This window comes from Prionailurus viverrinus, chromosome A3, assembly GCF_022837055.1.
Source record: "Prionailurus viverrinus isolate Anna chromosome A3, UM_Priviv_1.0, whole genome shotgun sequence".
NCBI lineage: Eukaryota > Metazoa > Chordata > Mammalia > Carnivora > Felidae > Prionailurus > Prionailurus viverrinus.
The window spans coordinates 126,231,821-126,255,180 of NC_062563.1; the positions used below are offsets into that span (position 1 = coordinate 126,231,821).

The 23,360-nt window shown below is 42.3% G+C and overlaps 1 long non-coding RNA gene across 2 annotated transcripts in view; it reads left to right on the forward strand.

Moving 5' to 3' along the window:
- The first annotated feature begins 1,719 nt into the window (after nucleotides 1-1,719).
- Nucleotides 1,720-23,360, forward strand: part of LOC125162340 (uncharacterized) — a 68,083-nt gene continuing 46,442 nt past the window's right edge. The window contains exons 1-2 of one of the 2 annotated variants that reach the window (XR_007150997.1): nucleotides 1,720-2,983; nucleotides 12,408-12,565. This is a non-coding gene — a long non-coding RNA (uncharacterized LOC125162340). The remainder of the gene's footprint in view (nucleotides 2,984-12,407; nucleotides 12,566-23,360) is intronic. The other variant, XR_007150998.1, reaches the window with a different exon arrangement.

Sequence of the window (23,360 nt, forward strand, 5' to 3'; positions counted from 1 at the left end):
GTGGGTTTTGGACTTGGCTTTAGCCCAGCCAGTGCAGTCCGTAGTATGGTCTGCACTTGGCCATGGCTTACGTGAGGGTCCATGGCAGGCCCACATCGTTTCTGTCATTAGCCCCAGGAGGTCGGGAGACGTGGTTGTTCCAAGACGACAGTGACTGAGTACATACACCTGTCACAGAGAGCTTTGGGCACCCCTGAGGATCTGACGGAGCGCCTCGTTCAGTTCCTCTGCTCTTTCTGGGGTCCCATCTTTCCTGAGGATTTACTACTGCTGCGCCCCGCTCCGCCCCCGCCCAACGCACTCCACCCCAAGTTAGCCACCTCCCACTCCTCCACGACAAGAGCCTCTGCAGTTAGCCCCTCCCCAAAGACCTCCTGAAAGCTGTGAAATGGGGGAGGTTCGCAGGCGAGTTTTTCCATTCTGGCCCGTGCCACCTCTGGTAACCTGAATCCCCGTCCTTCCATCCTAGACCCTGCAACTGACTTTCGATAATATCAAGTGTAGAAGAATGGATTCCCAGCACAGGGTTTATAGAGAGGGGCTGGGAGTGGGGCAGGGTACTGCCCAAAGACCTCCACCACTCACAATGCCATTGCCTTGCCTTGCTCTACCATAGTTCTATCATCCTGATGGACCCAGAAGCCACTTCTCAGCATAGCTCGCTGTCTATACTGTGACAGTGATTGTTCATACGCTATGTAGTAACAGCACAGCAAATGGAAGGGCAAGTGGGAGGGCAATCTGGGGATTCTGGCCACAAGACATCACACAGGCTACCTTTCCTAGCAACGTGGTTGGGGGACAGTTTCCAGCTCCTACTCTGTGGGTCGCAAGAAAAGGCAAAGAGAATGCCGGAAATGCTTGGGTGGGTTTTATTGCCTACCCACTCTGCAAAGGGGACATTCCCCCCCCCCCCCCCCACTCCCGCTAAACGCCTAGAAGATCCCATCCTTCTCCGACCCCAGTCTTCAGACATTAAGCTTTTGTGGTCTCAGGTGCCCAGCTTTCGGGAGTGAAGGAGGCGAGAGGAGAGTTCAGCGGGAGTCCTTCCCTAAGCTGCTAGGCCATCTGTTTCTCTGAGGGGCAAGGGAGCGGGGCTACTCGGCTGGATCTCTTTGCTGAACAGGTAGAAGGCGCGAGAAACCCTTAAGGCAGCCTGGAGCTTCCAGGTGCTCTGGGAGGAGATCGGTACACCGTGGAGAAAGAAAAGCTCGCAGGGGTTTCTTCCCAAGAAGAGGTTCAGGTTCCACCTCCTTCTTCTGAAATGTAGCCAGGGGTCTGGGGCGTACAATGGGCCGTTTTTTCCTCAGACCTCTTGGCCGCGGGAGTCAGGGCTAGCATAGGGTTGTGGGGGAAAGAAGAAATGCGGTGGGCTGGTCTAGGGCTCCTAGATATAACCTCAGTTCCAAGAATGTGGGACCTGTGATAACATACCCAACACCACCCCTGGAATCTTGGTGTCTCGAGAGCTGGCTCAAAGGAATCCCATCCCACCTTCCATGGCACTAAGGCGCTGTAACGTCACATTTGCCTCTGGCAAGATACGCCCGGGCTCCGCCAGGTCTACCTATCTCATTTATGCAGTGTTATGACGTCACATGTGGGCTGTGATACTACGGCTCCCACATTTTTCGGCCCCGCCCTGCAAACCCTTCCAGAAACGCGCCGAGAATTCGTTCGTCTCCATCAACAGGATCCACAGACCCCAAGCGTTGGTCTGGGGTCCAACGCCCCGCAGCGTCCCCCTCTGGAATCTGGCGGCTTCGGATAAACCTCTCCGCTCGTAGCTTTCCAGTGCACCAGCTGCTGCGAGATATCCGCCCCGCCCACGTTACCCGGTCCTACCCCCGCCTCCACCACTGCGCACGCTCTGCGCGCAGGCGCAGAGTGAACTCTTCCCGCGGAACATTAGGCGCTGGAGCTCACGGTCCCGCGGCTGTGGCGGGCGGTGGCGGGCAGTCGCGGGCGGTCGCTGCCCACTTCCGTGTCCCGCTTTCAGGCTTAACGAACGTGGGGTACTACTGGCACAGCGGGCGCTTCCCGCTATGGGCGTTTGTGAGCACTAGAGATGCTGACGCCGAAGAGGGCAGCTCTGGGTTCATGCGAGCTGGAGGCCCTTGGAGTCCCTGTGGCACCCCGAATCCAGCACTGCCATGGTCCGACGGAGGTCCCTGGGATTCGAGCCGGCAGGGATGGTGCGGCCAGGCCCTGCACTAGATCCGGTGTGGCCCTAGTCCTTTCAAGCTGGGTCTTTGAGACAGAGGTCTTGGCTTCCAGATCAGCGGAGCTCTTGGAGGCACAAGCTTGGTCACCCACCCTACCCATTCGGCCTGGCTTTCTAGAGGGCCACTTCAAGAGCCAGAGTGATGGCTGGGTCCAGTTTTCTCATGTTTCAGATTAAAAAATTCACTATGGACTGAGATAGGAGGAAGGGGGCAAACCTCATGTCAGTGGCAGAGGAAGAATTAGAAGCTGTGTTTCCTTTGAGGCAAGGGGCCTGAAGACCCAGTCCTTAACATTTCCTGCCACTTACAAGCTTTGACCAAGTCCCTGCATGTCTCTGAGCCCGGCCTTTCTTCCTTTAATGGGGATAATACTCTTCCCACCTACCTCATTCAGTTGGTGTAGAGGTCAAAGTCATACATCTTTTCTCAATCATTTATTCACTACTCAAACCAAAACCGGGCCCTAATGTGTTGCAGAACAACTTTGGCATTTATGAAGCACCATGCAAAGCATTAGAAATGCTTCCCTCAGCATCCTGAAGCTCCCAAGCTGCCTTATTCCTAAGAGAATCTTCCCATCCTCACTCTCATCACCCAAAGATTCTGAAAAAGGATGGAGGAAGGATATCACCTGGACTGGTGGTCATGAAACTTCTAGAAAACTTGGAAGAAGCCTTCTTTAAACTGCATGGAGATGGATAAATCAGTTCACAGATTATTGTTGTATTTGGTTGAGAGAGGAAGGTGGGTGACAAAATGTAAGTGCCCTACCTACCATTCCTTTGTGGCATATACGTAGGAAGAAAGAGACAACTTGAGGCAGACTGAGGTGTGGGGCAGGGCAGGGGGCTGTATATGTGGTAGGTGTGACTGAATAGGTGGGAGGGGGTCTCTGACTTTACAAACACACCCAACTACAATCTTCTTTGGATTTTTGCTTTCTCTGATAGTTATACAATGCTATTACATGGACATATCTTCAGGAATGTTCCTTTTACCCAGTCACCTGAGCCCTGGCCCTCTGATACCAACCACTCTTGGCCATTTTTCTTAGCCAGTGCTAGTTCTAGCCCCAGCTATCAGAAAACAGAAGGGCTCAGAAAACTGGGATGGATGGGTGAATGGACTAGGTTTTGTTTCTTATTTCTAAACATGGAGATGGCTCTTAGCAGTTCAGCCATCTCTGGGAGGTATAGGCATAATTTATTTTCAATGTTTGGTTTGATTGGACTCCTGCTTGTGGGATAAGATAAGGAGTTTTGTCATAACAAGGCAGGGATGGGTTGCTTTTTGTCACTGGTAGGAGTGGGTAACACTGGAGACTGTAGGTAGATGGAACTTTACAGGGGCCATGGAAGAAAGCTAGAGGAGATGGGGCAGGAATGGCTAGATTCTTCACCTCTCAAAGAACCAGAGAGGGAAAACAAGCCTCCAGAGAATTTAGGCCTTGCTTTAAATAATGAGATTTACTTGGGGGGGTTGGTTCACTTCTTATTAACATGTGTCAAGAGCTGAACATTTTGTGCAGAATTCAGAATATTCTCAGTATCTCACAGCTTATATAACTAAGAACCAGAGCAGGTGTGGTGCTTAGGCTGTCCAGAACAGTCTCTATTATGGTGGTGTCATCGGGGAGACCAGCCAAGGCTGAACTATTTGAGCAGACCCATTCTTAAGGTGGGTGGCATGGCTCAAAAAGTTCTTGTTAACCGTTACATGGATCTGGGCACCATAGATGTAGCTTCTAAATCTTTTATCTTCTATGTTCCTTTTTATTTTTCAGTTTGTCTATTAATTCCTAACTTGGGTACTTTAGTGTGTTAAAAACTCCCACCACAATGGTAGAATGTTGTTGTTTGTTTGTTTTTTTTAGTTCATATATATATATATATATATATATATATATATATATATATATAAAACATATTCAGATTTGTCTCTCCTTGACAATTAGCGGGACCCATGGGAGCCTCCTCAGTGTGGCTGTGGGGACTGTGGCATTGGCTGGGGTTTTACCACTACGGGAAAAGTGGGAGGCATTGCTAGGGCTTCTCCAGGCAGGAAGCCAGGCAAGGTTTTGTCTCTGGCAAATGATGTTTTATTTTAATTATCATAAGTATGTATTTAACTGGGCCGGGGAGTATAGGGAGTGCTGGAGGAGGGCGCTGGGCTTTGATATGTTTCCTCAGCTTTCTCTCCCCCCCATATATTAATTTAAACACTTCAGTCCTATGGCACAATAGAAATTTATAGGGAACACTCAATTATCCACCACCTGAATTCCACAGTTAACATTTTACTATACTTTATCACATATCCTTCCACTCCGCCCCTCCAACTTTTTTAAAATGAAAATTTTATAAACATACAGAATAATTGTAAGAATGGACAGAGAACACTTTCATACTTTCCTTATAGAGTCAACAGCTGATCATGTTTTATTATATTTCTCTCTTGCTGTCTTTCTCCCTGAACCATTTGCAAGTTAGTTTCAGACTTCATTATATGTTAACCTTAAATAATTCAGCACACGTATTTTAGGAATAAGGGCGTTACTCTTTTACCATAACATTATTGTCAATAATAATTTTGCCTGGTGTCATCAAATGTCCCATCTACATTATAGTTTCCCCAAATTTTCCCACCTTTTGATTTTTTAAGGTTATTATTTTGAAAGAGAGTGAGAGCAGGGGAGGGGCAGAGAAAGAGGGGGACTGAGAGAATCCCAAGCAGGCTCTGTGCTGTCAGCACAGATACTGACTCGGGACTTGATCCCATGAACTGTGAGATCAAATCCTGAGCCAAAATTAAGAGTCAGGCTCTTAACCTCCTTAGCGACCCAGGCACCCCCCATTTTTTGAATTTTTAAAAATCAAAATCCAAAGTTTTTCACATTGCGTTTATGTCTTGTCCTCTTTTAACCTAGAACAGTTCTGGGTTTTTTTTTTTTTTTTTCAGTTTTTAAAAACAAATTAAAAAAATTTTATTTTTAGGTTTATTTACTTATTTTGAGAGAGAGCGAGAGCGAGAGAGAGAGCACGCACATGAGAGAGGAGAGGCAGAGAGAGAGAGGGAGAGAGAGAATCCCAAGCAGGCTCTGCACTGTCAGCGCAGAGCCCAATGTGGGCCTTGAACCCACAAACTGTGAGATCATGACCTGAGTTGAAATCAAGACTTGGATGCTTAACTGACTGATCCACCCAGGCACTCTGAGTTCTGTTTTTTTTTTTTTTTTTAACTTTTTAATTTGAATTACTTATAGATTTATAGGAAATTGCAATGATAGTACAGAGAAGGTCCATGTGTCCTTCACCATTTTCTTCCACAGTTACACCTTGCATGATGGTAATACAATATCATAACCAGAAAATTGATATTGGTACAATGTTTGCATTTAGTTTTATGCTATTTTCCCACAAAAATAGGAATAGGTAGATTCTTGTAACTACCACCATAATGAAGATACAGAACTGTATAATTACCACATTGATATCTACTGATATCAATGTTTTAGCAGTTTGAGTGAAACCTTAACTCCTCTGTGGACTGAATGTAACCCCCCAAAATCCCTGTGGTGAAATCCTAATCCCCAATGTGATGGTATTAGGAAATGGGGCTTTGGGAGGTAATTAATTAGGTCTTGAAGGTGGAGCTATCATGAATGGTATTAGTGTCTTTATAAGAAGCGTCTTGAGGAAACTTGCTTCCTCTCTCTCTGCTTCACACCATGTGGGGACACAGCAAGAAGCTGGCCATCTATAAACCAGGAAGATGACCTTCACCATACACTAGATCTGTTGGCACCTTGGTCTTGGACTCACAGAGAAAGAAATGCCTGTCCTTTAAGTCAGTGAGTCTGTGGTATTCTGTTACAGCAGCTTGAACTAAGATACCAACTTGTAAGCCCCTTTGTCCTCCTCCCTGTGCATGACATGATAGTCATAAATATTGCCTTTACATGCATTGAGATCCAAGTTAGACAATGCATTACTTTTTGCTTTGACCATCAAACAATTTAGACAACTCAAGAGGGAAAGTCTGTTGTATTTAGCTGTGTCTGTGCTTTTTCAATTTTTTTTTCTTCTTATATTTTTGTTTTCCATCTTTTACCATTTCTTTTCTTTTTGGAGAACTTTTTTAGCCATTATTTTAAGGTAGGTCTGGTGGTGAAAAATTCTATTAATTTTCCTTCATCTGAGAATGTCTTTATTTCTCCTTCATTTCTGAAGGATAATTTCACCAGGTACAGAATTCTGGGTTAACAGTCCTTTCTTTTCAGCACTTGAAAAATGTGTTGCTTCCTTCTGGCTTTCATGGTTTCTGATGAGAAATCTGTTGTCATTTGAATTGTTTTTCCTTTGCATGTAAGGTGTCATTTCTCTCTTGCTGCTTCCAAGGTGCTTTCTATGTCTTTAAAGTTTTTTAGTTTTTTTAAAGTTTTTAATTTTCAGAAATTGATTATGATGGTTCTTGGCATGGATTTCTTTGGGTTTATCCATTTTGGGGGTTTTCTCAGATTTTTAATTCTATAGGTTTGTATCTTTTTCCATGTTTGAAAAGGTTTTCAGCCATTATTTCTTTTCCATATTTGAAAAATGTTCAGCTGTTCAAAATACTGTTCAAAAATGTTCAGCTTCTCCAAATACTTTTTTCATCTTTACTGTTTTTCTCTATTTCATAGACTGCAATGACAAATGTTATAGTTCCCCAGGTTTTTGAGGTTCTCTTCACATTTTCACTCTGTTTTCTGTCTGTTGGTGAATCTGGGTCAATTCTATTGTTCTGTCTTCCAGTTCAGTGATTCTTTCCTGGGTCCCCTCCATTCTGATATTGAGGGTTTAAAAAATTCCAATGATTTTTTTTTTTAATTCTAAAATTTACATATGGGTTTTTTAAAGTTTATTTTTGAGAGAGAGAGAGAGAGAGAGAGAGAGAGAGAGAGAGAGAGAGAGAATGAGAATGAACCAGTGGGGTGGGGGCAGAGAGAGGGAGAGAGAGAATCCTAAGCAGGCTCCTTGCTGTCAGTGCAGAGCCCCACAAGGGCTCAGTCTCATAAACCGTGATATCATGACCTGAGCCAAAATCAAGAGTTGGATTCTTAACCCACTGAGCCACCCATAAAATTTACAAATGGTTTTTAAAAATATATATTCTGTTTCTTTCCTGAGACTTTTTAAGTTGTTGCAAGGGTTTGTAACTGCTCATTGAAGTATTTTTATGATGGCTGCTTTAAAATTCTCGTTGATAATTTCAACATCTGTGTGATCTTGATGTTGATGTGTGTTGATTATCTTTTCTCTTTCAAGTTGAGATTTTCCTGATTCTTGGTCTGACATGTAATTTCTGATCATACCCTTGAAATATTTGGTATTCTGTTATGAAACTCTTATTGAAATCTGTTTTGGTAAGTTTCCTCTGACTTGCCATACTGGTAGGGAAGGGGTGTCACTTTGTTACTACCATGTGGGGATGAATGTCCAGGACACCCACTTGGCCTCTCTTACCACCTTAGGAGGAGCGGGTGCCGTATTGCAACTTGGTAGAGGTGAGATTTCAGGCTCCCCACTGGCATTTACGCTAGGAGGGGAAAGGTCCTTTTTGTTGTTTCCACATAGCTTCTTCTGGGGGTACACAGAAAGCTTTTTACATCTGGGTGGTGGTGCAAGTTTGGCTGCCCACTCAGTCTTCTCAGACACACCTGGATGGGACATGGAGGAGCTTCCCTTTGCATGCAGGCAGACAGAAGTCCAGACTTCTCACCGTCTTTCCTGACTGGTAATCTGTGGCCTTCTGAATATCTTGTTGCAAAAGTGAACTGGTATTAGCCTTATGGAACTATCCACTACGTGACAAATTTCTGCACAAATTCCCATTTCCTGGGATCATTTCATTTATTGTTCCAAGGTGATCCGATCCGGGGTTGCCACTCTAATATATTGTGGTGTTTTTAATTTTGTAATACAAAATTCTCACTTTAGGTTTTGACATAACATGCTCTGGGGTGGTATTTTATTGTAAAGTTACAAAACTTTTGTCTACTCTCAAATGTTGGTATGTAGGGTCCCTGTGGATTAAAAAAAAAAGGAACAATCAATATTTTTAGATTAGCTATAACCTCTTGAATTTTGGCTCAGTAAAATTGAGTCTGTTATTTTGTTTATGAAAACAAAAAAAATCTAATGTATCTAGTGGCTGGGAGCATGGATTTCTTTTTTGCCCTACTCTCATGTCTGGTTTTCATGTTGTAATTTTTAATATAAATATGTCCATAGAATTGTAAGATTTGTTAAATTTTTGACAATGGAATTTCAAGAATCTGTCCAAATTTTCCTAAAATATTAGATTAGTTTCCTTTATTGTCAGAATATTTCCTAACCGGATAGGATTTTTTCCCTTCTCTTCTATAATTGTGCCTTACAGATTTCTTAGTGTTGAGTTGGTCAGGGAGAGGAATAATAATAATTATTATTTTTAAATGTTTGTTTATTTTGAGAGAGAGAGTGAGGAAGAACAAGCAGGGGAGGGGCAGAGAGAGAGAGAGAGAGAGAGAGAGAGAGAGAATCCCAAGAATTTGTGCTGACAGAGCAGAGCCTGATTCAGGGCTTGATCTCACAAACCTTGAGATTATGACCTGAGCCAAAATCCTGAGTTGGATGCTTAATGGATTGAGCCACCCAGGTACCCCAGGGAGAGAAATAATTATTTCCTTTATTTTTTTTTAACTTTTACTTATTATCAAGAGACAGAGAGGCATAGCACGAGCATGGGAGGGGCAGAGAGAGGTGGAGACATAAAATCTGAAGCAGGCTCCAGGCTCTGAGCGGTCAGCACAGAGCCCGACATGGGGCTCGAACTCAAAAACTGCAAGATAATGACCTGAGCCAAGGTTGGATGCTTAACTGACTGAGCCACCCAAGCACCCTGAGAAATAATTATTAAAGCAAAACCTTCTCTTCAGTTAATATTATTTATTAAGACCTGTAACTAGTTCCTGAGCACAGGCTAAGTGTGGACATCATGCAAACTGAGGGAAATGTGTGTTGTTACAGCATAATGTTTACTTCAGTAAGTCAGGGCAACTTAAATAGATAACCCAGATGAAAGGAACTGGGAAGCAGGAAATGTGTGTCTCAGCACACATTTTATTGCTGAACTTTGTTGGGTCGCCTTAGTCAAATCCTGCAACCTCTGAGGGCCTCAATTTCCTTACCTGTCAATGAGGATAAAAGTACTTATCTTTTCTGACTTGTACAGTTTTGGTTAGAGAAAATTTACATTTGTGCCATAAATATAGATAACATTGCTAAAGACTATCTACTTCTTTCTACTGAGCCTTAAAGTACCTGTACCTCCCAGCTTTTCAGTTTCTTTTGGTGTTTCAAAAATGTCTTTGAGCAAAGAGAATTTAAACAGTGCTTGGGGGGAAAAGTGCTTGGGATAGCTATAAAAATGTTTACAGACTTCATTGACAGGGTTGACTATGTCCCATTTTTGCTATGAGCGAGAAATCAAATTTATTTTTCTCTCCTGGATACTCTGATTCTTCTTTAGTTGCCAGACAGCTAGTTACGGCGCCCATGCAGATTCAGGCAGAAGCTTTGCATATGGGTTACAGAACTGTGTAGCAGACATATACAGATCAAAATAGCTGTAATTAGAAAATCAGCTTCACGTTTATGAAATATGAAGAAGCATGTGGATATTCTGACTTGCCCCAGAAGCACAATAAAAGTAAACCAACTGCCCTCGAAAGCAAGAACAACTACAAAAACACACATTTTGAAAAAAATGAACACAAAGATTTGAATAATAAATAGTTATCTCTAGAGAAACAAGGAAAACTCACTTCAAATTTCAGAGTGAAGTGTTCATAGTAGTTAGACCAAACCAAGCACATTGCTGTGTTAAAATGGGAATCTCTGCATAAGGCCCATCTGTAGGAGACCAGCAGCCCACAGGATCTCTCCTATCTTTGGACAGGTTTTCAGATGTGGCAAGAAACTAAAAAAGAATCCCTGTAAATTTTATCTATGTAATCTTCAGAATCTGAAATTAGGGAGTGAGCCAAAGCTAGGTATTACATGAACTTTATCTGTGGATATTTTTTTTTTTTTTTTAAATTTTTTTTTTTTTTTTTCAACGTTTATTCATTTCTGCGACAGAGAGAGACAGAGCATGAACGGGGGAGGGGCAGAGAGAGAGGGAGACACAGAATCGGAAACAGGCTCCAGGTTCTGAGCCATCAGCCCAGAGCTTGACGCGGGGCTCGAACTCCCGGACCGCGAGATCGTGACCTGGCTGAAGTCGGACGCCCAACCGACTGCGCCACCCAGGCACCCCTTATCTGTGGATATTAAGGTCACTTTACAACTGGCTGCAAAGCACATTTTTGGCAGAAAAAAGGTAAAGCAATGTTTAGAGTTTTCTTTGTGTGTGTTTACTACTGGCTTATTTCCCTGTCATATAAATCACTCTGAGCTGTACAGTAGGCATGGGCCAGAAGGGCATGGAGCATGAGTAGGGATCTGTTAGTGCAGCCTGAGGAGGCCAGGTGAAATCCATTCTGACTTTTCCAGCTTGTTGGTTTCATTGTTTTTACAATGGGTGATTGTCTTCAGCCTGCTTGGCTGGCTCCAGGTCCTTTGAGGTTTCCAGAAAATCCCCATGTGTATGCAGCCAGAAAGTTGGGGGCACAGTGGGCTTAATGTCTGGAGTGATGCTTGGTGCACACTTCCCCTGTCTGGCCTGGGGGGCATGCCTCTAAGTGATGAACAGGAATTGCCTTAATTGAACGTACTTCTGTGGGCAGGATGATTTCAGAGACATCTATGAGAGTCTACCTCCCTTTGAAAACAAACCTTGGACTGCTCCCCAGGGGTCTGGAATCCCTCATTTTCTCATGAGATCCCTTCCTTCCTCCTTCGTTAGTGAGAGCTGATATTTAGATGCAGACCTAGGAGATATTCTAGGAGAAAATATTTTATAGAGCTACCATTTATTGAGCCCTTACCATATGCAAAACACTGTTCTGAGAGATTGACATCCACAGATACTATTCTCATATTTTCAGATGAAGAGATGGAGGCCAAAAGAATACATTTGCACAAGGTAACAGAGTATGTCATAGAACATAATCATAATCAATTCCAGGTTCTTCAGACTCCAAAATTCATGCACTCACAAGACCCTTTACTGCTTCCCTGTATACAGCTGAGATTCACTGAGATCTCCAAAATTCTGATTGCCCTGCCCAGAAGGACAAACAGTGCTAGGCTTTAACCTCTCTGGGAATGGAGAGAGTAGGGAAGAGGGGTGGGCTGAGAAAGCTCTGGGCCTCCCAGGGGGTGCTGTGCACAGGCCAAGGAATGAGGAAGGCCTGGGTCCTAGCCTCCACCTCCAGGTACAAGGAAGAAGCCCTGCTCCTGCTCCATAGAGCGACCTGCCAAGGGTCTCATTTAGGATGGAGCCCCTTCTGGGAGAAAGAGGAGCAGGAGCGGTGGCTGAACTTCGCCTGCATGAGAGCTATTGTGCTTATTTTCCATCAGGAGAGGGTGTGGCTTGTTGGAAACAGTAGGGCGGCGTGTGTGATGTTCCTCTTCATTTCTGTTCATTTCACTGCAAGTTTGTGAGCCTGAATAACGTTGCAACACCTATGCTGGGCGTGTCATGGACTGATGGCAGAGTGGAGGGTGAGGCCTCAGTGGGGGATTTCTGGTCACTGTCCTGATGGGACTTGGTGAAGACTTTCAGCTAACCTTCAGAGGTCTATCTCACAGAAGAAGCACCAATGATCAGTGTGGCTTAAATACAGCTGGAGAAGAGGCACCCGGGTGGCTCAGTTGGTTAAGCGTCTGACTTCAACTCAGGTCACGATCTCACAGTTTGTGAGTTGCAGCCCCGCATCCGGGTCTGTGCTAACAGCTCGGAGCCTGGAGCCCGCTTCGGATTCTGTGTCTCCCTCTCCCTTTGCCCCTCTCCATATCACTCTCAGTCTTTCTCTCTTAAAAGTAAACATTAAAGAAAATTTAAAAAAAATACAGCTGGAGAAGGTGGTGAGAGTACCTTGCCTCCACAGTCTGGTCTGGCAGTCTCTCCCAGGTGCTTGTATGGAACCTCACTCTTGTACAGAAACCTCACTCATAGCACTTCTAACACTGGGTCACTATTGGTCATCTCTTCTAGATGGTAGGCTCCTTGAGGCCCCCAGCCGGTTCTGCTTGTCTCAGTAGTCTCTATGCCTTTTGCGGCTCCTGAGCCCGAGGACATATTCCCAGATGAGCGGGAAACTGAAGAGCCTTGGCCTGATTACAGGAGTGAGGAACACTTCATGACAAAAGGAGGTAACTAAGTTAACTGTTTCTGGGAAAAGTCTCCTTCTCATCACTTGAGAACCAAGTGTGTAAACTGAGGTAGAAAGAACTGTCCACTTCCAGAGTGATGGGGGCTGGCTGGAAGGGACTTTTGCAGAAGAAGGAATAGCAACTTTGCTCTGGACAAATCCTATGTTACTTTTTCAAAGAATAATCTGCTAGTGTGAAGACTGTGCCTTTTATTTCTATTTTGCCTTGTATTTAAATGAAACATTTAAAATGGAATCCCTGAAAATTTAGAAGGCAAATAAAATGATCCTGCTAATTTAATGAAGCCCAAGCTGTAAATGTAGGTTTTATGGAGTGTCAACCACTCACTGAGGAACCTGGTAACCAGAGGGGAAGGAGGGGGCAGAGCTGTGTTCTGACTCATCCCGAGAGGCCAGAACTTTTACTAGTTTTCTAGAGCACGCAGGGTCTCTGCAGAGGAGGGGGGCTCTGCTATTAAGGAATGATCCAGAAACCTGTGAATTTTTCCTTCCAATTGCCTTGTTTCTTTCTCCACGATGAGGCTGGAGGATGGCGTGACTGTCAGAAAACACTCATTCCCTTGGGTTGGTGAACGTCTCCCTCTGGTACTCTGTGCCAAGAGGTCTGTATTGAAGATGAGTCTGATTGCCTTTGTGGTATGCGGCCTATCTACAAAGCTAGTCAGAGTGCAGTGAAGGGAGGGCCAGTCTGTCCTCCTGGGCGTCCTTTCTGTAATCCGCTTGTCACAGCCACCTCTGAAGGCTGCTCGCCCTGACAGAGGGGATGTGATGGGCAGCCTGTCAAATAGATTGTGAGTGCATTAGCAGGATTAGCAGAGAAGGCTAATGTTGCAGCATTCCCCAAGTTCATTCACAGCATCTGCGACTGCGGAGGCACAGGCTTCAGAATTAATGTCACATTGGGGACTGTCCCTGAAGCGGTCAGAGACAACAGTCTCATTGTGTTTGCCTGTGTTCGTGTATTACTATTTCACAACAGAGCTTAATTTCAAATATTAGTATAAAGATGCTATAAAGATTCTTTCTTCCATCTTATTGATAAACTAGCTGAAATACTTTAGTTGCCTCTCAAAACCAGAAGCTTTGTTCTTGGCAGTTGTTGAAGTATTGCTGATTTTATTTCTGCTTGTTAAAATAATATACCCTCATTTAGGAAAAGTTGGATCAGAAAAATAGAAGGGAAAAATTTAAAATACTTAGTTCTTTCACAAGATATAACCTCTCATGCCATTTTGGTGTATTTTTATGCAGTGTTTTTTGGTTTGTTTGCTTTTTAAGTTTATTAATTTTAAGAGAGAGAGAGAGAGATCACAGGAGGGGCAGTGAGAGAGGGAGAGAGAATCCCAAGTAGGCTCTGTACTGTCAGCACAGAGCCCAACATGGGGCTCAATCTCACTAACCAGGAGATCATGACCTGAATCCATGATGAGTTGGACACTTAACCGACTGAGCCACCCAGGCATCCCCCTTCTATACATATCAATTAAAATTGTGCTTATATTGTATATTTAGTTTTGATTCCTTTATTTTATATTAACATTTTTTTAACTGTTTATTTAATTTTGAGAGAGAGAGATAGAGCACAAGTGGGGGAGGGGCAGAGAGAGAGGGAGACACAGAATCCGAAGCAGGCTCCAGGCTCTGAGTTGTCAGCATAGAGCCAATGCAGGGCTCGAACCCACAAACCATGAGATCATGACCTGAACTTAAGTCAGATGCTTACCGACTAAGCCACCCATGTACCCCTTGAGTCCTTTAAAAAAAAAATCCAAATACTATATCATAAACATTTGCCAGTTTTCTTGTACTTTTAGTGAAAATACCAATCAGATACTTGAAATACTTTGTGTGAATATATTTGCACTAGTTTTCTATTGATGTGTAACAAATTACCACAAACTCAGCAATTTAAAATAATACCCATGGGCATGTAGGTTAAGCATAAGACTCTTGATTTTGGCTCAGGTCATGATCCCACAGTTCGTGAGACCAAGTCCCGAGTCAGGCTCTGCGCTGATGGCCTGCAGCCTGCTTGGGATTCTCTCTCTCCCTCTCTTCTCTGCCCCTTTCCCACTTTGTGCACGTGTGCTCTCTCTCTCTCAAAATAAATAAATAAACATTTAAAAAGTGAATAAATAAAATAATACCCATGTATTAGCTCACAGTTCCATAGGTCAGAAGTCTGGCATGGCATGGTTAAGGTCTCTGGTCACATGTCAAAAGGCCAAAATCAAAGTATCAGCTGGGCTAAGTTCTCTGAAGACTCTAGGAAGACTTGTTCCAAGCTCATTTCTGTTGGCAGAATTCAGTTCCTCAAGGTCATAGGGCTGAAGTCCTCTTGTATTTGCTGGTTGTTAGCTGAGGACTGCTCTTAGCAGCTGGAGGCCACCTGTTTTCCTTGACATGCAAGCAAGGCCCCCTTGATCTGCAGGCAAGTAGTGGTGCATTGAATCCTTACTGTGTTTGTACTTTTTGGCTTCTGTGACCAGAGAAAACTCTTCCCTTTTAAAGGGCTCATAAGATTAGGCCATGCCTACCAGAAAAATCTCCTCATTTTAAAGATAACTATGTCATATAACATGATCTAATCAGGGTAGTAAACCATCATATTGATAGTCAGCAGGATTCTACAAGGCATGTGTACCAGGGTGGAGAAATCCTGGGGCCATCTTAGACTTCTACTTACCATAATATTGTAATTTATTTAACAGTTTCTTTGTTTTAAAAAGGGCTGGGTTTATGTCTAATTTTTTATTATTATAAGAGATGCTTTTGGATGAGCATCTAACCTCTGTTAATTTGATAGGTGAAGAATGATATTTTGTAATTTGCATCTTTATTTCTAATGAAATTCAACACCCAGCTTCTTGTGTTTATTAGCTATTTGTCTTCCTTTGTGAATTGTTTCTTTTCTTTTTTGGGTTTACTTTCTAATGGATATATAATGTTCTTTAATAGTAAGGACATTATAGGGGCACCTGGGTGGCTCAGTTGGTTAAGCGTCAGACTTTGGCTCAGGTCCTGTTCTCGAGATTTGTGAGTCTAGCCCTGGGATGAGCTCTGTGCTGACAGCTCAGAGCCTGGAGTCTCCTTCTCTCTCTGCCCCTCCCCCGTTCATGCTCTCTGTCTCAAAAATAAATAAACGTTTAAAAAAAATTAATAGTAAGGACATTATAACTCTTTGCTGATTTTGTTACAACTGTTTTATCTTTCTTTGTGTACTTTTTGATGTACAAAGGTTTTAACTTCCTATGTACGCAATTCCATTTTTATCTTCTGTTCCTGCCTTTGATGTCATATTTAGAAAATTTTTGCACCTCGAGATTTTAGAAATGTGTTGATTACATTTCTCTATTACTTTTATAGATGCATTATGTGTATTTAAACTTCAATGTACATGGGATTTATTTTGATATATAGTATGAGGCATGTTACGTATTTAAAAATTTCCCCCCAAATTTATTAACCAGTAGCCTAATATTTGATAAGTAACTCATCCTAACTGATTTCAAATGCCATTAACTTGACCTTTTTTTGCTGCCTTTTCATTCTGTTCAATTATTCAAATATTTTGCAGGCTGGTGCCATAGTGTGCCATTTTGATTACTGCATTTTGAAGTAAATTTAAATATATTGAAATGTAAATTACTCCTTGTTTTCTTTAGTTTCCAATATTTTATTGGCTCTTTTACCCTAATACTTTCACAAATTTCTGATGGAATTTTAATTTGAAGTGTATTGACTTCATAAAATTTACGTGGAAGAAATGATGGTTTTGAAATATATAACCTTCCCATTCTAGAAATACAGAATGTCTCTTCACTTATTAGATTTTTCCTTCCTGTTCCTCAGTAAAGTTTATTTTTATATTTTAATAAAATTTCATATTTACAGAAAATTTGCCGGAATATTACAAATAACAGTTTTCCTGAACCATTGGAAAGTAAGTTGCTGGAAGACTTCAGTATATAATTCTTCCACAGAAGGATTTTCTGTGCTACCATCAAAATCAAAATCAGGCCATTAACATCTGTCTATTACTGTCATGTCATCCAGAGATCTCACTCATGTTCCCCCAGGGTGCCCAGCTATGGTTTTTAAAGAAAAAGGGTCTGATCCAGAGTTGCGGGTTGTATTTGGTTGTCTTGCATCTTTTGTCTCTTTCACACTCAGTTTCTCAGTCTTTCCAGGACTTTCATGACTTTGCCACTTTTTAAGGTCATAGGCCAGTTACATGGTAAAACTTCCCCTATTTTGGGTTTGCCTAACGTATCTCCATGATTTGATTTGGAGAATGCATTCTTGGCAGGAGCATTACAAAAGGAATGCCGTTAATGCATCCTATGAGGAGGCACATTGACTTGTCCATTACTGGTGACTCAACTTTTGATCATTTGATGGGCTTGTGTCTGCCTAGCTTCACCACCCTAAACTTACCCTTTATCAGTTTGTAATTAATAAGTATTTTGTGGGGAGATACTTTGAGACCATAGTGTTGTTAAAGTATTTTAAATCTTGTTAGGTGCTACTGGAATTAGTGTTTATATCAGAGCCAATTTTGTCCCACGGCTGAGGGAAAAAAACCTTTCTTAGTGCTCTGCCTGACGCTCCATGAATTATGAGGTTTTCTGCTCTGCTGTGGCAACAGGAATTGTTTCCAGGTGTGTGTGAACTCTGGGGCTTGTGCTTGCTGATCCTTTCTGGTGGTTCTTTCCCCAGTCTTGGGTAGTTTCTGGACACCATGAGGATGTGAGGGAGACTCCCTAGATCTCTGGAGGAGTGCTCCTTCTGCAGCTCTTTCCTCGCTGGCACAGTTCCCTGGAAGCTCACTGGAGTTTCCCTCCGTTCCCCCACTCAGGAGAGCCTGGGCCCTGCCTGGACCCTTCCCCCCAGTTCCAAAGCCTGCACGCGCTCTTGGGCAACAGTAGGGCTCACCTCATTTGCTTCCCATCTCTGAGGAATCACTGTCCCTCATTGCCTGGTATCCTATGTCCCTGAACACCATTGTTTCATATATTTTGTCTGGCTTTTTAGTCTTTTCAGGCAGGGGCGTAAAAATGGTCCCTGTCACTCCAAACTGACTGGAAAAAAACCACTTATACATTTTGGATGAATCAAACTCATCATTTTTTCCCAAGCATTTATTAAAATGTAGACATGTTTCCCTCTGCTCTAGATGGCCCCGGGATGCCGAGAGTTTTTTAAATGTCACCTGTAAGTCTGTCTTCTCCATCCTCAGCTACTGCTCGCCTCTGCTATCAGCTCTATACCTACTCTCCAGTAGTTTATGTGTCAACTCAGCTGTAGGGCAGTTTCTCAGATAAGGGTCAGTAGGTTCTAAATGAGTCTTCAAAAATCTCTTCTAGGAATTAAAAATGTGAACTATGTCATAGGTATTTGACTGGGGCACTTTATTGCCTCTTTTCTGGTCCTTGGCCACAGTTACATAGTTGAGTCTCCTAAAGCATTGCTTTCTGGATAAATGAGACAGAACGCTACTTTGAACCTTTGTTTGGGAGTTCTTCTTGTTGATGAGTCCGGTGGGGGTAGCGCTATTGCACTTTTGCGGGATTGTAGACTAAGCTGTATTAGTTTTTTAGGGTTGCTATGACAAAGTACCATGAACCGAGTGGCTTAAAATAATAGAAATGCATTGTTTCCCAGTTCTGGAGGCTACAAGTCTGCGGTGAAGGTGTCAGCAGAGCCATGCTCCCTCTGAAACCTGTAGGAGAATTCTTGGCTGCCTCTTCTTAGCCTCTGGAGTTTGCCAGCAATCCTTGGGGTTCCTTGGTTATAGCTGCATAACTTCATTGTCTGCCTTTGTCATCATGTGGCCTTGTGCCTGTGTGTCTCTGTGTCTTCACATGGACATCTGCTTCTGCGGACACCAGTCATATTGGATTAGGGACCAACCTTACTCAAATATAGTCTCATTTGAATTCAACTAATTACATATCTAATAGCCCTATTTTCAAATAAGGACAAATTCTGAGGCATCTTGGGGATTAGGACTCTCGTATTTTTTTTAGGGGATGCAATTTAACATTTAACAATTGGTATAGAATATTCGGTGACTTTCTTAGTGGAAACTGAATGAGCAGCCAGAGTGGTAGGCCTTGAACCAAAAGCAGATGACACAGGTGTAATGATTTCAGCAAAGATGAGGAAAGCTGGCTGGGCTAGGGGTAGCATGCTAGCAGGAAGTCCTGTGCCAGGTTTGACTCCTAACTCCTGCAGATAGGAATGCAGCGACATCAGGATCCTGGTGTTAAGCCCATGTCTGGAATTTCCTGAGGTAAAATCCTTCACCCAAGCTTTGGCTAGTGGCTCCAAGTGTCAATGAGTGCTATAGACAAAGGGCAGATCTTATAACTGAAGCTTCTCTGACAGGTGGTCATGGTAGCAATGACCATGTATAATGATGGGAAATGTGCTTCCCTGTTTCTCAGTCTTTCTTAATTGTGAAGATAATTGCTTCTTCTGTGGATTTACATTTGCACAGATCTTTTTAGTTTGAAGAGTGATTTCACAGTTTACAGTCTCCCTTAATTTTCATATTAACTCTGTGCAGTTAAAGTTACTACTTCCTTTTAGGTATGGTGAAGTTAATATTATTATGAAATAACTGCCAACACAATGAAAAGTAGATATTATTTTTATTTTACAGATGAGGAAATTGAAGCTAAGGAAAGCTAAGTGACTTATCTAATGGCCTATGGTAAACTGTGGGACTGGGACCAGGACCCAGCTCTGTCCTTCCTAGTCTCATGCATTGTCCTCGACACTATGCTACCAAGCTGACCTCTAACTTGGATGTGCCTAGAGAATGTCAGCATTGGCATAGCACAGGAATGTGGAAGTCCTACTTTACAGAGTATTCTCTAGACTCGATGCTTACTAGCTGTGTGATCTTGGAACAACTCTGTTAATCTTCATTCATTTATATACTCAAATATTCCTTTTTTTTCCTTATAATTTCTTCCCCCTCCTCCCCAGGCTTATTGGGCTATGATTGACATCTTAGCCCCACCTAAGTTAAGGTGTACAAAGTGATTATTAGATGCATGTATATGTTGTAAAATGATTATCAGAAAAAGGTTAGTTAACACCTCCATCACCTCACATAATTACCATTTCCCCCCCCTATGGTGAGAACATTTAAGGTTTACTCACTTAGCAATATTCAAGTGTACAATACAGTATTGTTAACTATAGTCACCATGCTGTTATTAGCTCCCCAGAACTTACTCATCTTACAGCTAAAAGTTTGTACATTTAACCAACATCTCCCCATTTCTCCCACCCCCAGCTCCCAGGAGCTACCATTCTATTCTCTGTTTCTGTGAGTTTAGTTTTGGATTACATATGAAGTGATATCATACAGTATTTCTTTCTTATGCTTTATTTATTTATTTCACTTAGCATAATACTCTCAAATTTCACCTATGTTGTTGCAAGTGGCAAGATTTCCTTTTTTTAATGGCTAAATTATATATAATTCACATTTTCCTTGTCTATTTATCATCTGCTGATTATCATGTGGGTTTTTTCCATGTCTTGGCTATTGTGAACGATGCTGCAGCAAACATTAGAATGCAGCTGTCTCTTCAAGATAATTTCATTTCTTTCAGATATGAGTCCAGAGTGGGATTGCAGGATCATATGGCATTTCTATTTTTTAATTTTTTGAGGAAACTTCATACTGTTTTCCATAATGGTTGTACCAATTATATTCCCACCAACAGTGTCCATATCTCTCCCCAGTTTTAGGATTTTCTCAGCCATTCTTTCCTTCAAAAAGCTTTTGCCCTTTTCTCCCTATTTTCTCCTTCTGGGACTCCAGTAATGCATGGTCATTTCTTTTAATGGTATCCCATAGTCCATATGGCTTTCTTTTATCCTTTTCCTTCTTTTTGACTTGTTCTCCTCTTATTGGAAAAGTTAAAAAGATCTGTCTTCTACTTCACAGATTCTTTCTTCTATTTGATCCAGTTTGATACTGACACTTTCTCCTGAAATTTTTAAAAGTTTTTTTAAATGTTTATTTTTGAGAGAGAGAGAGAGAGAGAGAGAGAGAGAGAGAGAGAGACAGACTGTGAGTGGAGAAGGGACAGAGAGAGAGGGAGACACAGAATCTGAAGCAGGCTCCAGGCTCTGAGCTGTCAGCACAGAGCCTGATGCGGGGCTTGAACTCTTGAACTGGGAGATCATGACTTGAGCCAAAGCCAAATGCTTAACCAGCTGAGCCACCCAGGTGCCCCTTTCTCCTGAATTTTTAATTCTATTCATTGAATTCTTCAGTTCCAGAACTTGTTTTTAAAAATGATTTATATATCTGTAATAGACTCTTCATTTTATTATTGTTTTGCTGATTTTGGCAAACTGCTTTTCTGTGTTTTCTTGCAGCTCAATGAGTTTCTTTAAAATGACTATTTGTATTTTTTATTAGAGAAATTTCATTTTTTAAGGTTGATTATTAGAAACTATTATTTCTTTGATGGTTTTATGATTAATAATTTTTAAATTTTCCTTGAAGTTTGTGTTGCTGCATTTGCATTTAAAGAGACACTCACCTCCTCTAGTCTTTACTGACTGGCTTCAGGAAACACCTTCCATCATCCATGTTAGGGATTCTGAGCCTTTTTCATATATTTTCTATTGTATTTCTTCTCCACAGTTCTTGTCCCCTCTTACAAGGCGAATTCTTAAGATTGCATGCCTTCTTTTGATCCTGCAAAACCAGACTTGGGGCTGTCAGACTCCCATTTGCTTTCTCGAGGGCAGTGTTGAATGCTCAGACTGTGTGCTTTTTCACAGTGCTGCAGAGTTGGGCTGGCTTTCCACATGTGCTCACTAACTTTCTGCAAAGACTCAGTTTTGTTGTCATAGGGATTGTGCTCAGGGAGCTGGCCACAGGGTGGTAGGGTAGAGTATGGGAGAGGATGTGATGCATTTGGGGTGCCTGTGGACCAGTGGGAGGATGTGTAGGTGAGATAGTCCCACTGGCTCATTGGTGGACTTCCTGATGGGGTGTGCAACACGTTTAGTAGGATGTATGTCTTTTCAGTGCCCTCTAAGAGCCCTGACTGCTGTTATCCCAGACATTTCCTGCTCTGCATTCAGGCAGCACATCTCAGGATTCTAGGTGAAGTGGGAAGGAACTGGGTCTCTTTGATGGTGTTCCACACAGCTGGGGAAGCTGGGCACTCACTCAGATACTCTCACTTTCCCTTGTTGGAGAAATCACAGGCACTCAGATGTGCCACTTTGAGAGAGGGATGATGTGAGTATAATGAAACTGTTGCTTTTATCCTCTTCAATGCATCCAATTTCACTTTTTTTTTTGCTCCATCTGTATGCTAGAACTTTCCACTGGACTCCCAGACTTCCACAAAGGCATTTTACTTCATGGGTAATTAAATGAGTATTTTTGGACAGAAAGATGGTAGAAAACTATTAATTCCACCATGTTGATGATATCACTCTTCTCAGCCATTATTTCTTGAGTACTTATATGCTAGGCACTATTCTAGGCCATGGAATTGTTGCAACATATGATAAAGTCCTCATAGAATTTGTCTTTTGGAATTGCATCAATTTCATTATTTGTAAAGTGGAGGTAAAAAGTGAATATCCTCAATTAGGTTGTGAAGAGTAAATGCAGTCATTTGTATAATGAGCTTAGCTCAGTGCCAGGCATAACAGAATTTTCAATAAGTATCAGTTGATTATATGGAGATCAGACACAGTGGAAAGTGGGCTTAACTCTTGCCTGTTTTGGAACTGCAGTGCTCTGACATGGGGAGGGCATGCTGAATAATCTGGGTGGCAGGGGAAGATAGAAGTTTGGAGTCTTGGATGTCTTTTCAAGATACAGGATGGAAAAAAAAGATTTAGGATGGAAACACAAAGCTGGACTAGAGTGGTGTCATCAGGACAGTGGTAGGGCCCCCCAAAGGGCAAGGCCTGGAGGACATGTACTAAGTTCATCTACTTGGCCAACATATGCTTCTCTGCTCTTCCCACAACTGCAGTCAAAGGTAAAGAATTTCATACTGCAAAGCAAAGGATCAGTGAGGACCAAAAGCAATGTAACACAAGTTACATTGTGCAGAGCATATTGTTGTTTGAAATTTGGGTTTGCCTAAAATAGCTCACTGTATTAGAAGCCTGTCTTAAGTTCCTATACCTCAATATGTGGTATTAACTCTGGTAGAAAATATGCAACTGACCCAAAGACAACATAGTTTAAGAAATGTAATATTTTATTTGCATCACATTTTAGAAAGCTGTTTTTGTTGAGGAATGTGGTAATCGCTACTGGGCATTTTACTTTGCCTTAGGGACACAACTCCGAGAGCTGGAGTTTATACCGTAATTTGGCTAATCAGCTCAGAGTCAGCATCTGTACTCCTGTAAGTGGCATTTCATATTATGACAGGAAATCTTTACTGTTTTTCTATCATAAAGAAACATTACTAAACTTTATTGTATTATGTGCTCAAATTGGCTCACCACCTCTGATGAGCTGTAGAAGAAATGGAAACAGATAGTGAGTGAGTGGAGCAGGGATGCCTACATGATCAATCTTGCCTCCCACAAGGGTTACAGGTCTGAAGCATGCATTCCAGGACTGCAGATCAGGGCTCAGATATTTCTAGAGCTCCCTGAGATGGATAAAATGATTTCCCTGTTTCGGGTTGGTTGTGATACTTAAATGAGGTAATATGTGCAATAAACCTGACACACGAGAGGTATTCAGTAAAAACAGTTTA